Source organism: Orcinus orca, chromosome X, assembly GCF_937001465.1.
Source record: "Orcinus orca chromosome X, mOrcOrc1.1, whole genome shotgun sequence".
Lineage (NCBI taxonomy): Eukaryota > Metazoa > Chordata > Mammalia > Artiodactyla > Delphinidae > Orcinus > Orcinus orca.
Genome location: NC_064580.1, coordinates 454,249 through 466,846, shown reverse-complemented (window position 1 = coordinate 466,846; position 12,598 = coordinate 454,249). Strand labels below are relative to the sequence as shown.

Genomic DNA, 12,598 nt, shown 5'->3' with positions numbered 1-12,598 from the left:
GGACACCCCCGATTGCATATGACTTTTATCAACATCCAAATATCCTCCTCCTCGTTGCCCTATTGTCTTCCATAAATGTGTCATCTAAACATTTAAACTAGGGTCTCCTGAGTGTGCTTAGCGTTGGTGAAGTTGGCCATCCAAAACATTTAGCACTGCCACAGACCTTTACGTTTCGGTCTTCACGATGTGGGTTTGGTTTCCAGGTGTGGGCTGGGCCATGGTTGGTGTGGGGAGATGATGCCCATAAAGGTCTGTGTCTACATCGCCGTGTGTTCTCGTGGAGAGGGCTGCTGGGCGTCCTTCACAGACACCACGCATTAATGCTTAAGTTGCCTCTGAACATGCAAAGACTTACAGTTTAGCAAACAAAAGTCACCATCTGTATACATTTCCTAGAGTTGCCATAATAATATACTATAAAGTGGGTAGATCAAGACAACAGACATTTCTTCTCCCAGTTCTGGAGACCAGACATCCAAGGTCAAGGTATCTGCAGGGTTGGTTGCTTCGGGAGACTCTGAGGGAGCATCTGTTCCATCATCTCGCTTAACTTCTGGGGTTCCGGGGATCCTTGACATTCCTTGGCTTGTGGCTGCGTCATTCCAATGTGCGCCTCTGTCTTCCTGAAACCACCGATATGTTACATCTCTGGGCTGAGCTGCTACTTCCTGAGACACTTGCAGTTTTTATGGTTGCACACGGTGACCGTTCTGAGTCACCGTCCTCCTTCTCCTTATAAGGACACCAGTCAATATCGGATTAGAGCCCATGATGATGAGTTTCACGTGATCACATCTGCAAAGACACAATTTCCAAATAAGCCTCCATTCACAGGTACCTAGAATGAAGACTTCAGCATACCTTTTAGGTGGACATCATCCTCTGCATAACACCATCTTTGAACAAATAGTTTCAACTCGAGAGTCACCGTGTTGAACCATAGAAGCTGCAAGGGCCCCAGGAAACCGCAGCTCAGCCCAGAGATTTAATGTATCGGTGTTTTGAGGTATGGTTCCCAACTCCAATAGTGTTTCCAGTAATATGGACCCAGATTCAAACTCTTAATAGGAACAGAAATTCGTTTGTATAAAATTAAAGGGGTCATAAGTCGACCTGTATTGTAGTGTTGTCCTAAGTGTATTTCTTTAATTGCTCACGAAGCATACGTTTTTTTTTTTTTATTGGCGTTACAGAGGCGTTTGATTTAGGAAATTGTATTAAAATAGGTGATAAGAATGTCATCTAAGATTTGCTTGTTATTTTTTCTGCATGTCATTAAAGTGATTGATAATTTAGGACACGGGAGGAAAGATGCAATATTAAACCTGAGACCCCTCATAAATTACAGGGGTTTACGTGAGCCAGGCTGTGTCAGGCTGTCAGAAACACCTCCGTACGTAGCTGTGAATCTTCAGGAAAAATGACACAGGATGGGAAGTCGGAATCTGATCAGTAGATCTGGGGTCACTGCCACTAGCTATGAGATGTCATGCTGCCTTCATGGAAATGGTGAATCCCAGAAAAAGCCAACACATGCGTCACGATGACACCCTCAGTCCCCACCACAGATCCAGAAGGAGGGTTTTCATCCAGGTCCAAGTCCCTCCTCACATTTCTAAGGATGATGAGACCCTGGGTGCGTCTTCACCCAGAAAAGGACCACCAGTGTCTTGCCTTAGTCAGAAGCATTGGCCTTCAAATCCGAAAGTCCCTCCAGCTTGCACCTTCCTTCTAAGGCTAAGACAACAGCCCCATCTGCCCACCACCAGCTCAGCGGCCTTCTGCCTTAACACAGCTTCTTGGTCCAGGGCCGCCAAGGTCCATCATCCATGGCCCTCGGTTCCACCAACGACGGGGGCAGACTTGGGACTAATGGAAACCACAGCTCCAGGGGTAAGTGCAAACATGATGTGACCTTCACAGGAGACGCCTCACCTGTGCACAAGGCAGGTGTAGCTCTTAGAGGCTGGAATCCTTCCCGAGGAGGAAGGCCAACTGGGCTGGCTCTGCTTTCTGGGGAGTCAAGACACGCCCAGCAGAAGTAGAGGAGGTGACAAGAAACGGAGGAGGAAGGACATGCTTGGGCCCCGTGGCCACCATCCCAAGCACCTGCAGGCCAGGTGGGGCCCAGGTGGGCGTGAGAACCACACAGGGTCACCTTTGCTTGCATCTTCTCACCGTCCATGTGGCAATGCTTAGGCCAATAGTTCCACGAAAGCCCCAAGGAGACCCTGACGCTGGGTTGTTTGAGATAATAAAAGTGTAACAGTCAGCCTTGCATTTATAAAGGCATTTCCAAAACAAACCGAGGCAAAAATCAATGTGAGTTAGCACTGTCTCCACACTCTGCATCCTCCCAGTCAAAACGTAAGGGAAAGTCCCCTTCTCATGGGAAAACCTGGAAAGGCAGAAGATTCACACCTTATAAATGTGGGGTCTGAGGCTGGACAGTGTCCGCCGCGTGCCTTTGAAGCGAGTCCAGTGGGTCAGCAAGCCTCCCGCGTGGGATTTGGCCAGCTACCTTCAAGGAGAGTCGACACTAAGGGGTCTTGCAAACCCTTTTAATGGTCACGATTCCAGAGCCACAGCATACGCCTCAATCCTTCCCTCACGGGTAAGCCTTTCTTGATTTGGGATGCTGAGTCTAGGGACCTGTAGCAAGGAAACAGAATCCCTCTGGGGCCAAAAGGACTCACCCTGCAAGCTGGCTTGCAGGACCAGCAGGCGATGCAGTCAGCAGGGGCGGCAGCCAGGGCTCATTGAGCTGGTGGATAAAGGCTTTAGTTTGCACCCCCCTGTGCATCTCACACACCAGTTTCCTCGTATTTGCTGGAAAGTCTATACTACCTGTGGCCAGCTGAATATCGGCCCTTAAAGACGTCCAGATCCTAATCCCCTGATCTCTTAAACATGTGGGCACAGGATGTTTTGCAGATGTGATTAAGTTAAGGGTATTTAGATGGGGGACCATCCTGGTTAATCCTGGTGGACCAGTCTAACACAAAAGTCCTTATAAGAGGGAAGCTCGTACACCCATATGTATGTAGCTCTGAGCAGGTAGCTCTACTACGTGGTGGCTACAGTGTATACAGAGAACATCCCTGGGCATTATGTTCCCTGCACCATGGTAATCACGCCTGTTCCACAAACCCAGTGCCTTTGTGCAGCCCTGGGACTTGCACTCCTCTTGTAACAACTACACTCTTCCAGCTGGTGGTAAAAGTCAATAAGCTACAGGTAACTCTATCCCCCTGGTGCCGCCCCTCCCTCCCGGCTCTAAGTCACCCCATCCCTTTGTTTGCCGTCGCCTTAATGGTTCAGAGCCCCAGAAAAAGCAAGGTCTCAGTTTATTAGAGGCGGGTCAGATTCGGCAGCAGCTTGCAATAAAGAAATTAGCAAACCAGAAGCTGCAATTCTGCGGAAACCCTCAAAAAAGAAGACGATTTAAAGTGACAAGATCCAATTAAATTTAATTACCCAAGCTGTATTTTCATTTTAACTGACACTTTTTATTAAGCAGCCGCATGCACTAAAGCCAGCAACCCAGACCAAATTGCATCCCGGTAATACAGTTATCTTATGCAAAATTCCGAGTATCTAATTTTCTAAAACGAAATTAGACACAGGGGGTTTGTAAAAGGTTTTTCTTTGTTTGGGGCTCCGGAACACAGCGTTCATTCCATGTACTCTCCGTGCGGTATTGTCTTTATCACAAGAAGCCTCTGTGCCCCCGCCCCCAATAAAACTTATTCAGAAAGAGCAGGACAGACACTGTGATTTGTTTCCACTTGTCTCAAATTCCGATATACCCGCCGACCACAGAAAGAAGCCATCTTCCAGCCGTTCCCCCTTGAAAGCTATTTTCCTTGCTCTGAAGCTGGAGAATGTAACTGGCAGGTCAGTAAAGAAACACGCTTGCAAACAGTGTTTCCACACGAAGTTTCCACGGGTTCCTCTTCAGATGGGGCGTGGACAAAGTGGCTCATTAAAATGGACTTTGAAGCCTGAGATGACGCAGGCATGGCTGAGCGATTTAAGTGGGTTTGCATCACTGGCGGCGGACAGGGGGAGGGCGTTGATTTCAAAGTGTGGAGAGAGGGGTCATGAGGCAACCTGTATCGTCTCGAGCTCATTATGAATTCCAGGTGTGACTGTCCCCACAGGTCCACCAGTTCCTCCTGGCTTCCCTGTTGTCAGGGAGACAGCGAGAAACCTCCTGGAGATGGTTCCTACCTCATCCGCACAGCCTCTCCAGATGGACGGGAACCTGGGGAATACATCCCCCCATGTTTGGGTGTTGGGTGGGGGTCAGCTCTAGGTACGTGGAACATCTCACCTAATGATGAGTCGCATGGACCACAGATGCAGCAGGGTTTGGGGCCCTGGTGGACTCATGAGATATGGTTCTGCATTTCAAAATACCTGCTATAGGAGTGTCCTGGGTTGGCTGCAAAAGGTGACCACAAACTGGGGACCCCCAAACATCCTATATCCACCCTCCCCCAGTTCTGGAGACCAGACGTCTGAGGTCAAGGTGTGGACAGGGCTGTGCTCCCTCAGATGCTCCAGGGGAGGGTCCTTCCTACCTCTTCCAGCTTCTGGGGGCTCCAGGCGTCCCTGGGCTTGTGGCCGCGTCCCTCCCGTCTCTGCCTCTGTCTTCCTGGGGCTTCTCCTCTGTGTCTGTGTCTCTCCTCTTCTGTCTCTTAGAAGGACCCTGTCATGGGATGTAGGGCCACCTTCATCCAGGAGGCCCTCATCTCAGACCCTTCATTAATCTCATCTGCAAACACCCTATGTCCAAATAAGGTCCCATTCTGAGGCTCCAGGGTTCAAGACACACATATATCTTCTTGGGAAGGGGGGGCCACCATTCACCCCACTACACCCACCAAACCCATTTCCCACCGAAAGCCTCCATTTCAACTTCTTTGTGTGAGACCCCGGGTCCACAGACCATAGAGACACAAGGTTCCTCTCCATTTCTGAAACTGTGGATCAAGCCCCAAAGACAAAACTCAGAGTATGTAGAAATGGGACCATACCCACACTGGGAAGATGCTGTTGGAAGTGCGTGTGCTGGGGGAGGGTGGTCTGAATCCAGCCCCCACCCCCATCCCTCACTCTGAGCTGCTCACACTGAGCATCGTGGTAACTGTTCTAACAAGTCAAACGAAATGGCATAGAGAGTCATCTTTTGATAATGTTTCCAACGCCAGAATATCAGCTCCTGAGGGCAAACAACCACCGCGTACAGCACTGATATCCCTAAACGGGTGAAATCCACTCTCTTGGAGGGGCACCGGGGGTCCTTTGGCCCATCTTCCCACTCGCCTGGACGTGGCGATTATTTCAAAAGCAAAAGCAAAAATGAGAGCACCAGGAACCCAGCTTTCCCCTCTGTCCCCGCCGTCCACTTATCCTATTCATCATGTCTGGATTTGTACTTTACTGGCTCTAGTCCACCTAACTGCGAGATCCTTCCAACACACACAGGACCACGGCACTGCTCTGCAGAAACTACCCACACGGCTTCCCTTGCCTTCTCCGTGGAGCCCAAGTTCCCCATCGCGGCTTCCGAGGCAGCCACCTGTGGGCAGCGTGCTCTGTTTATCCGCTTGCGTTACGCCTCCAGCTGCTCCATCCCAGCCCCTGGGATCCTTCGTTACATCTGCCTGCTTCCTCCGCTGTCTTTCCCTTGCTGGATGGAGAAGTTCCAGGAGAGACAAGGATTTCAAAGCCTCCAGGATGGAGCCCTACACCATGCCGGCATTTAATAAACAGCTGACACTTAGAAGAGGGCTGAATGGGTGGACAAAGAAATCTTTCAGGTCAGTTAAGAGAAATGCACAGCACCTGGGGGCCAGTGAGCTACCGGGGGCTAGTTTTCTTCTCCTCTGCCTCCTCCACCTCTTCCTTCTTCTTTTTACCCCAGGCTCCAGAGTACATCTATTCTTTTCTGATTTGGGTGGACTTTCCATTTGTTTACACTTGTCAGTCCTTGGAGATCCCTTATCCTGTCACGTTCTCTGAGGTGACCCCATTTACTGCAGCCTGAACGCCTCAGGGGTGCCTTGCAAGAGAAGTCACCAAAAATTATGTCTCATGAAAAAAAAAAAAAAAGGAACCAACACAAAAGTCTGAGCTACTCCATCTATATATTGTATGATCAATGGTCCCACAGGGATTTCGGAGGCAGAAGAGCTTCTGAGAGGTCTGTATCATCTTTTTAACACACACACAGACGCTGGAGGACACTGCTATGGTCCCATTCTACGCATTTGGAAGGTGAGACTGGGAAGGGAAAGTAACTTGTCCAAGAATGCAGAAACGGTTGGAGAAGAGGGTCCAGATCTAGGGGGTCTCCTCTGTACTGTGGTCTCATACATCCTGAGAGGTAATTTCCCATCAGAGCTGGGTGATTCCTGCTCTTGCACTTAATATCCCCACAGATTAGACCTTGTATCCAGCCTCAAAGTGACCTAACAAGACGAAAGAGATCCTATCTCTCAGGAGGTCCTACACTTGGCCATCAAAGCTTTCGTGATCCGTTGAATGTCAGCCATTCTACTTCTTGAAGGAAAATGGTATTTCGAGTGTGTCCTCACCCTCCTTTCCTCTCTCTTTTTTCCTGCTGTCTTGGCTACCTCATTGGCCTAGGTTCCCCAACGTTCCATCGTGTTCGAAGTGTGCCGTCGTCAGGGGTGAGTCTTTGGAAGTGACGTTGCACAAAGTCAAGGACGACATGGACCATTTCCAGGCGTGAGACTCCAGAGAAACCATCGGTAATACTCCAGGGGTAAAAAGCCAAAGCGTCCTCCTCAGCCTCACGGGTAGTCCTTCCACCTCTGACCACAGGGCTCAAGACGTCCAAAAATGAGAGCGAGATGCTTGGTGCAGAGGCGGGCAGAGTCACGGAGGTGACGGGCTTCCAATGAAGCGACCCGGCGGCCGTGGGGCTTCGCGGGTCAGAGCAAATGTTTGTACTCCCCGGGTGTCGACACCAATCTGGAAAAGGAAACCGTCTGCCCAGGAAGCGTTCTTATTTGGGCAATTAAGTGAAACTCCAGGAGCTGGGGAGACGGCTCAAGTTTGGCACAGGGGAAGAAATAAAAATGCACAAAAGAAAACATGATTTCGAGTTTTATGACGTGATAGAAATTTTGACTTTGGTTCTGTCCCAGCAACTAACTACCTCTGGGATGTTTTCCCTCTCCGTTGGCCAAGTGGCTACAAGAAGGCCGTGGAGGAGAGCCTGCTTCACATCCCCAGTTCATCCAGGGTTGACCAGCAGCCTCCTCTGGACACCCAGACCTTCCCTTTTTGTCCTTCACTGTCCACGCTGTCCACTGGGGTCATTTGGTCACCTGCTCCTGCCACCAGTCACGGCACCACCTCCTGCTAGACAGCTTGGGGAAATCAAGGATTAAGTAGACTCATGTAGGCACGTTATCTTCTGCTCACCTTGGAGAGGTAACAGTCAGAGATCTAGCTGTAAGTTCCTCAAAAACTGAAATGTAGAATTTCCATAGGAACGGGCAATTCCATGCCTGCGTAGACACCCAAAAGAATTGAAAGCAGAGAGTCAACTAAAATGTGTACACCATGTTGATAGCAGCACTATTCACAAGAGCCAAAAGGACAAAACTGCTCAGACGGCCATAAAACGCTGGATGGATAAGAAAAATCCACACAGTGGAATACGCCTCAGCCGTGAAAAGGACTGAAGCCCTGACACAGGCTACAGTGTGGACGGACCTGGAACACACGATGCTCAGTGAGAGAAGCAGACCCAGAAGGGCACACGGTGTGTGATTCCACTTACAGGAAACGTCCAGAACGGGCCAATCCACAGAGAGAGAAAGTGGATTCTTTGTACCGGGGCTGGGGACAGGGTCTCCTTTTTGCGGGGATGAAAATGTTCTAGAACCAGATAGAGGTGGTGGTTGTACAACATGATGAACGTATTAAATGCCACTGAATTTTACACTTTAAAGTCATTATTCTTATATTTATATGAATTTCATGTCAATAAATTATTTTAAAAATATACTGGAAAAAATATGCATATGAATAAACATTCTTCCCCTTCAGTTAAAAAAAACCCAAAAAACCCTGCGTATACAGAGAGAGGTTTGAGCCCTCAAAGTATGTAGAATCCTTCAGGAAGGTATTAAGAACCACAAGCGTTCAGGGCGCAGAGGCAACGGGCCAGCTTAATTAATCTACGTGCGGAGACTCATATCCAGGGGCTGCTCCCCATGTTAATTTCATTTTCCACATCCAGGAGGATCTTTCCGGATAATCTCAACTGTTTTCTCATAGCTCACCCCGTCGCCAGCCTATACCCAGTATTTATTGATTTTCTGACTCAATAAAACCTTCAGTCTGTGGCGATGCCTAATTCTCCTACCTTCCCCCAGGAAAATTTTAAAACACAAAGTCACTTTTGCTCTTAAACATTTAAAGCGTTACTTACTTTAACTCCTGGCATGCCTGAAAAAAAATTCTTCTCAAGGGTATTATTTTTCTTTCCAGTTTCTATCCAATGTCCCCCAACCACGTCATACATGGCAGGTGGGTTTATTTCCGAAATTCTCCAGGGACATCCCACACATCCTAGCTGGAGTTTACAGACGTCATCCTAAAGCATAGATTGTTGTCTTGGCACAGAAACGTCCCTTTCTCTGATTTCCTCTGCAAAACCACAAGGGAAAGCTTGTAGCATGTTAGGCTCTCCCTAGATCCATTGAGCTGCTGTTTGCAATTTTCTATCTCTGCCGTGACTTCTCTCTGCTTTGGTCCATCCCAGGTGTGCCTTTGTCCCCTAGGTGTCCCTTTGTCCCTTAGGGTTTGCATGAAGCAACTTCATCTCCAATGGTTACCTTTGCATCCACACAAGGCATTTCCTGCCCATTGGTCCTGCCACCCTTCACTCTTCAAACTGAAGGTCTTCATTACTCTCAAGCAAAATCATGGGTTCACCAGGAATTCCATCACCATTTGTTGGCCTGGAATTGGGGGCATTCAAACGTGACTTCATGGGGGAAATGCACGATGTACAACAAGGAAGCCCAAGTCGAACTCAACATCACCGGCCATCCCATGGTCTACCTCACGCTGCTGTGAACATGGGGGTACAAATACCTCTTTGAGGACTTGCTTTCAATTCTTCTAGAATTACACCCAGAAGTGGAATTTCTGGGTCATATGGTAGTAGTATTTTTAATTTTTTGAGGAACCACCTAGCTGTTTCCCACATCAGCTACACCATTTTACATTCCCACCAGCAGTGCCCGAGGGTTCCCATTTCTCCACTTCCTGCTGGTGTATTTCTAAGAGGCGGGTAGAGAGAGAGAGAGAGAGAGAGAGAGAGAGAGAGAGAGAAAGAAAAAAAAATTGAACAGTTTTGGTGTTTTAAATTTTTTGGGTGGTCTTCCGAGGTCTCTCTCATCACCAGCTCTCACTAAGCCCCAAGGTTCTGATGTTACTTCTCTTTAGAACTAGGGATTCCTCCGCATGGACATTCTGGGCTCATGCCAGCGGCCGACCAACAGTCATAATGGTGGTGATGACAAATACCTGATGGGTGTTGGCTCGTGACAGACCCCCAGACATTGTCTGCACTGACGTTATCCCTTCAGACCCCACACCAACCCCGTGAGCAGCCTGATGTTACCAGGCAGGACCCTGGCCCCAGTTCGGGGTCACACAGCTGGTCTGTGTCCCATGCAGGGCATTGGTTCCCCTCCAGCTTGACAACGTGTTTTTGTTTTTAATTAATTTATTTATTTTTGGCTGCATTGGGTCTTTGTTGCTGCGCGCAAGCTTTCTCTAGTTGTGGTGAGCAGGGGCTACTCTTTGTTGCGGTGCGTGGGCTTCTCATTGCGGTGGCTTCTCTTGTTGCTGAGCACGGGCTCTAGGCATGTGGGCTTCAGTAGTTGTGGCTCGAGGGCTCTAGAGCGCAGGCTCAGTAGTTGTGGTGCATGGCACGTAGGATCTTCCTGGACCAGGGCTCGAACCCGCGTCCCCTGCGTTGGCAGGTGGAGTCTTAACCACTGCGCCACCAGGGAAGCCCCCCATCTTGACAACGTTTTACGAAAGTTGCTCGCACCTGCCGCTCACCTCCTTCTGGGAACATTCTCAAGATATAAAATACCTACAAATCTGGTCCAATTGGGAATGCCTGTTATGAAACCTTGCGGGCTGTTCCTTCTCAGTGGGAAGTTAAAACCCAAACAGGTCTCACTCTGGATACCACTGTTCCCGTCTACTTGCTGATGGAATTGCTCCCCGATCCATACAGGCAGAGCTTACACGCATCCCCCCCAAAATCAGGAACCGCACGGCGGGTTGGGTCAAAGTCAGCCAACCTACATACCTCAGTGGGGAGGTGATGACGGTAGGGTTAAAAATTGTTGCTCCTGACTCTCTGGGGCCATCTCAAAAGGCACAATATCGTTTTATTGATGATTTCTGAATTTCCATTTGAATAAAATAAATGGCGTTACCTGCAGATAATAGCGCTGTTCAATATTTATGAAGTACCTTTTTAGAATAAATTCAGAAATTCGGTGTTAATCATTACAGCCATTACACTCCAAGAGCCCATAAATAAGCAAGGGAAACACCATTTATTTTTGAAAACCCATAATGGAAAGCAGCTGAGAACCCAGTTTCATTTTTAAGGAATCCGTCCTCCTGGGTTGGATTTATTGTGATTCTTCAGAGATGTTCTCGGCTTTACCCCAAGCCCAGAAATGTAGGTGTGATCATAACAGCTCTCCCCCCTGACATTCATGTGAATAAGCACTTTTTTATTTAAGGCAAGAAAAGCAGTTCAGGCTTTTTTTTTTTTTTTTTCTGGCGGCGAAGTAGACTATTTGTCTCGTAGAGCTTGGAGCCCTGCACAGAGGGCTGGTGCCCAAACCCCCACATGTGAGAGTAAACGGGTCTGATTTGAAAGTGAAACCAATAATCGTATTGTAGGGCCGGAGGAGCAAAGGCCAGCAAAGACCCAGTGGAGACGCGTGGATTTGCTTGTTGTAGCAAAGCACATTCGGGGCGACCCTTGGAAAAGCTTTTATGCAGAGAGTTCACATCAGGCTGGTGAATGGTCCTCGTGGCTTACTGCTCCCTGCAGGCGATGTCCACGGTAGGGCATGTGGCGGCCCAGAGGAGGCACCCACCCAAGGGTGGTTTCCTGCCCAGAGGCCCAGAGGCAACGCTAGCTGGCCTTTGCCCACTCCATCCAGGTAGATGAGTGTCCTGTGGTGCCCACAACAGGTGGTGACGCCAAACCAGGTTTAAACAACAGGAAGCCATCCTCCCCCATCCTGGGGACCAGACGTCTGAGGTCAAGCTGTCCCAGGGCTGTGCTCCCTGCAGAAGCTCGAGGGGAGGGTCCTTCCTGCCTCTTCCAGCTTCTGGGGGCTCCAGGCATCACTGGGCTTGGGGCCGCATCCCTCCTGTCTCTGCCTCTGTCTTCCCGGGGCTTCTCTGTGTCTGGGTCTCTCCTCTTCTGTGTCTTAGAAGGACCCTGCCATTGGATATAGGGCCACTTCATCCAGGAGGACCTCATCTCAGACCCTTCACTACATCACATCTGCAGAGACCCTGTTTCCTAATAAGTTCCCATTCACAGGCCCTGGGTAGACACGAGTGTTTGAAAGACAACTTTCAATACAGACAACCGTGATTTCTAGGTCCCCGGCCCCAGAAGCACCTACGACTCAGCCAGTTTCCTGATCAGGGGAATTCCATTCCAATGAGATTAAACCATGTGAAAGCAAAAGCACAGGCTGGTTGATGTAGAACATTACTATACCTGTGAGCATAGAGTTCATTAAGCCAGGATTTAAATTTTATTTTAAAGAATTTACTGCCTGTGTTCAGGCGCTTGCAGTGAATATCCAATATCACAACAAATTTGTCTTTAAAAGCATAATAATTTAGGAAAGAGCAATCCTGTAAGTGGCAAACTGACTGCTGTGATTCTGCTATAATTTGTTCTGGGAAAACTGAGAGAACTGGATTGAATGGTAGCTCCCTCCTCCCTCAAAATAAAGATATGTCCTTCCAGAACCTCAGACGGGAATGTACCTGGACATGGGGGTTTTTACAGATGTGATGAAGTAAAGGAGCCCAAATCCAGAGGCAACCAAGATGTCCTTCCATGGAGGAATGGATGTGCAAACTGTGGTACGTCCACAGAACAACACCCAGAAACAAATGAGGAATGAGTTCTTCATCCATGCAGCTACACGGGTCACAGTTACCTGCATTTTTCTAAGTGAAACAAGGCTCAAGATTTTGTATGATTCCAGGACATTCTGGAAAAGGCAAAACTGCAGGGGTGGAAGGAAGGTGAGTGGTTTTGAGGTTTTTGGAGTGGTTGCCTATAAAATGAATGTACAAGGAATCTTCACGGGGACGGGATTCCCCACATGTACATACCCCGCATGTACTAGACGCATCACTCTAAACGTGTATCTGTCAAAACCCGTACAAACGTACATCACAAGGAGTGGATTTTAAGGGATGCAAATTTAAAAAAAAATTCACCTAGGATGTCAGGGGATCCCGGGATAGAATGCAG

General features: G+C 48.7%; 1 long non-coding RNA gene across 1 annotated transcript in view; it reads right to left on the bottom strand.

Annotated features, from left to right (window-relative positions):
- Positions 1-12,598, bottom strand: part of LOC125963087 (uncharacterized) — a 239,779-nt gene that overhangs the window by 224,277 nt on the left and 2,904 nt on the right. The window contains exon 2 of the long non-coding RNA XR_007474880.1: positions 4,590-4,739. This is a non-coding gene — a long non-coding RNA (uncharacterized LOC125963087). The remainder of the gene's footprint in view (positions 1-4,589; positions 4,740-12,598) is intronic.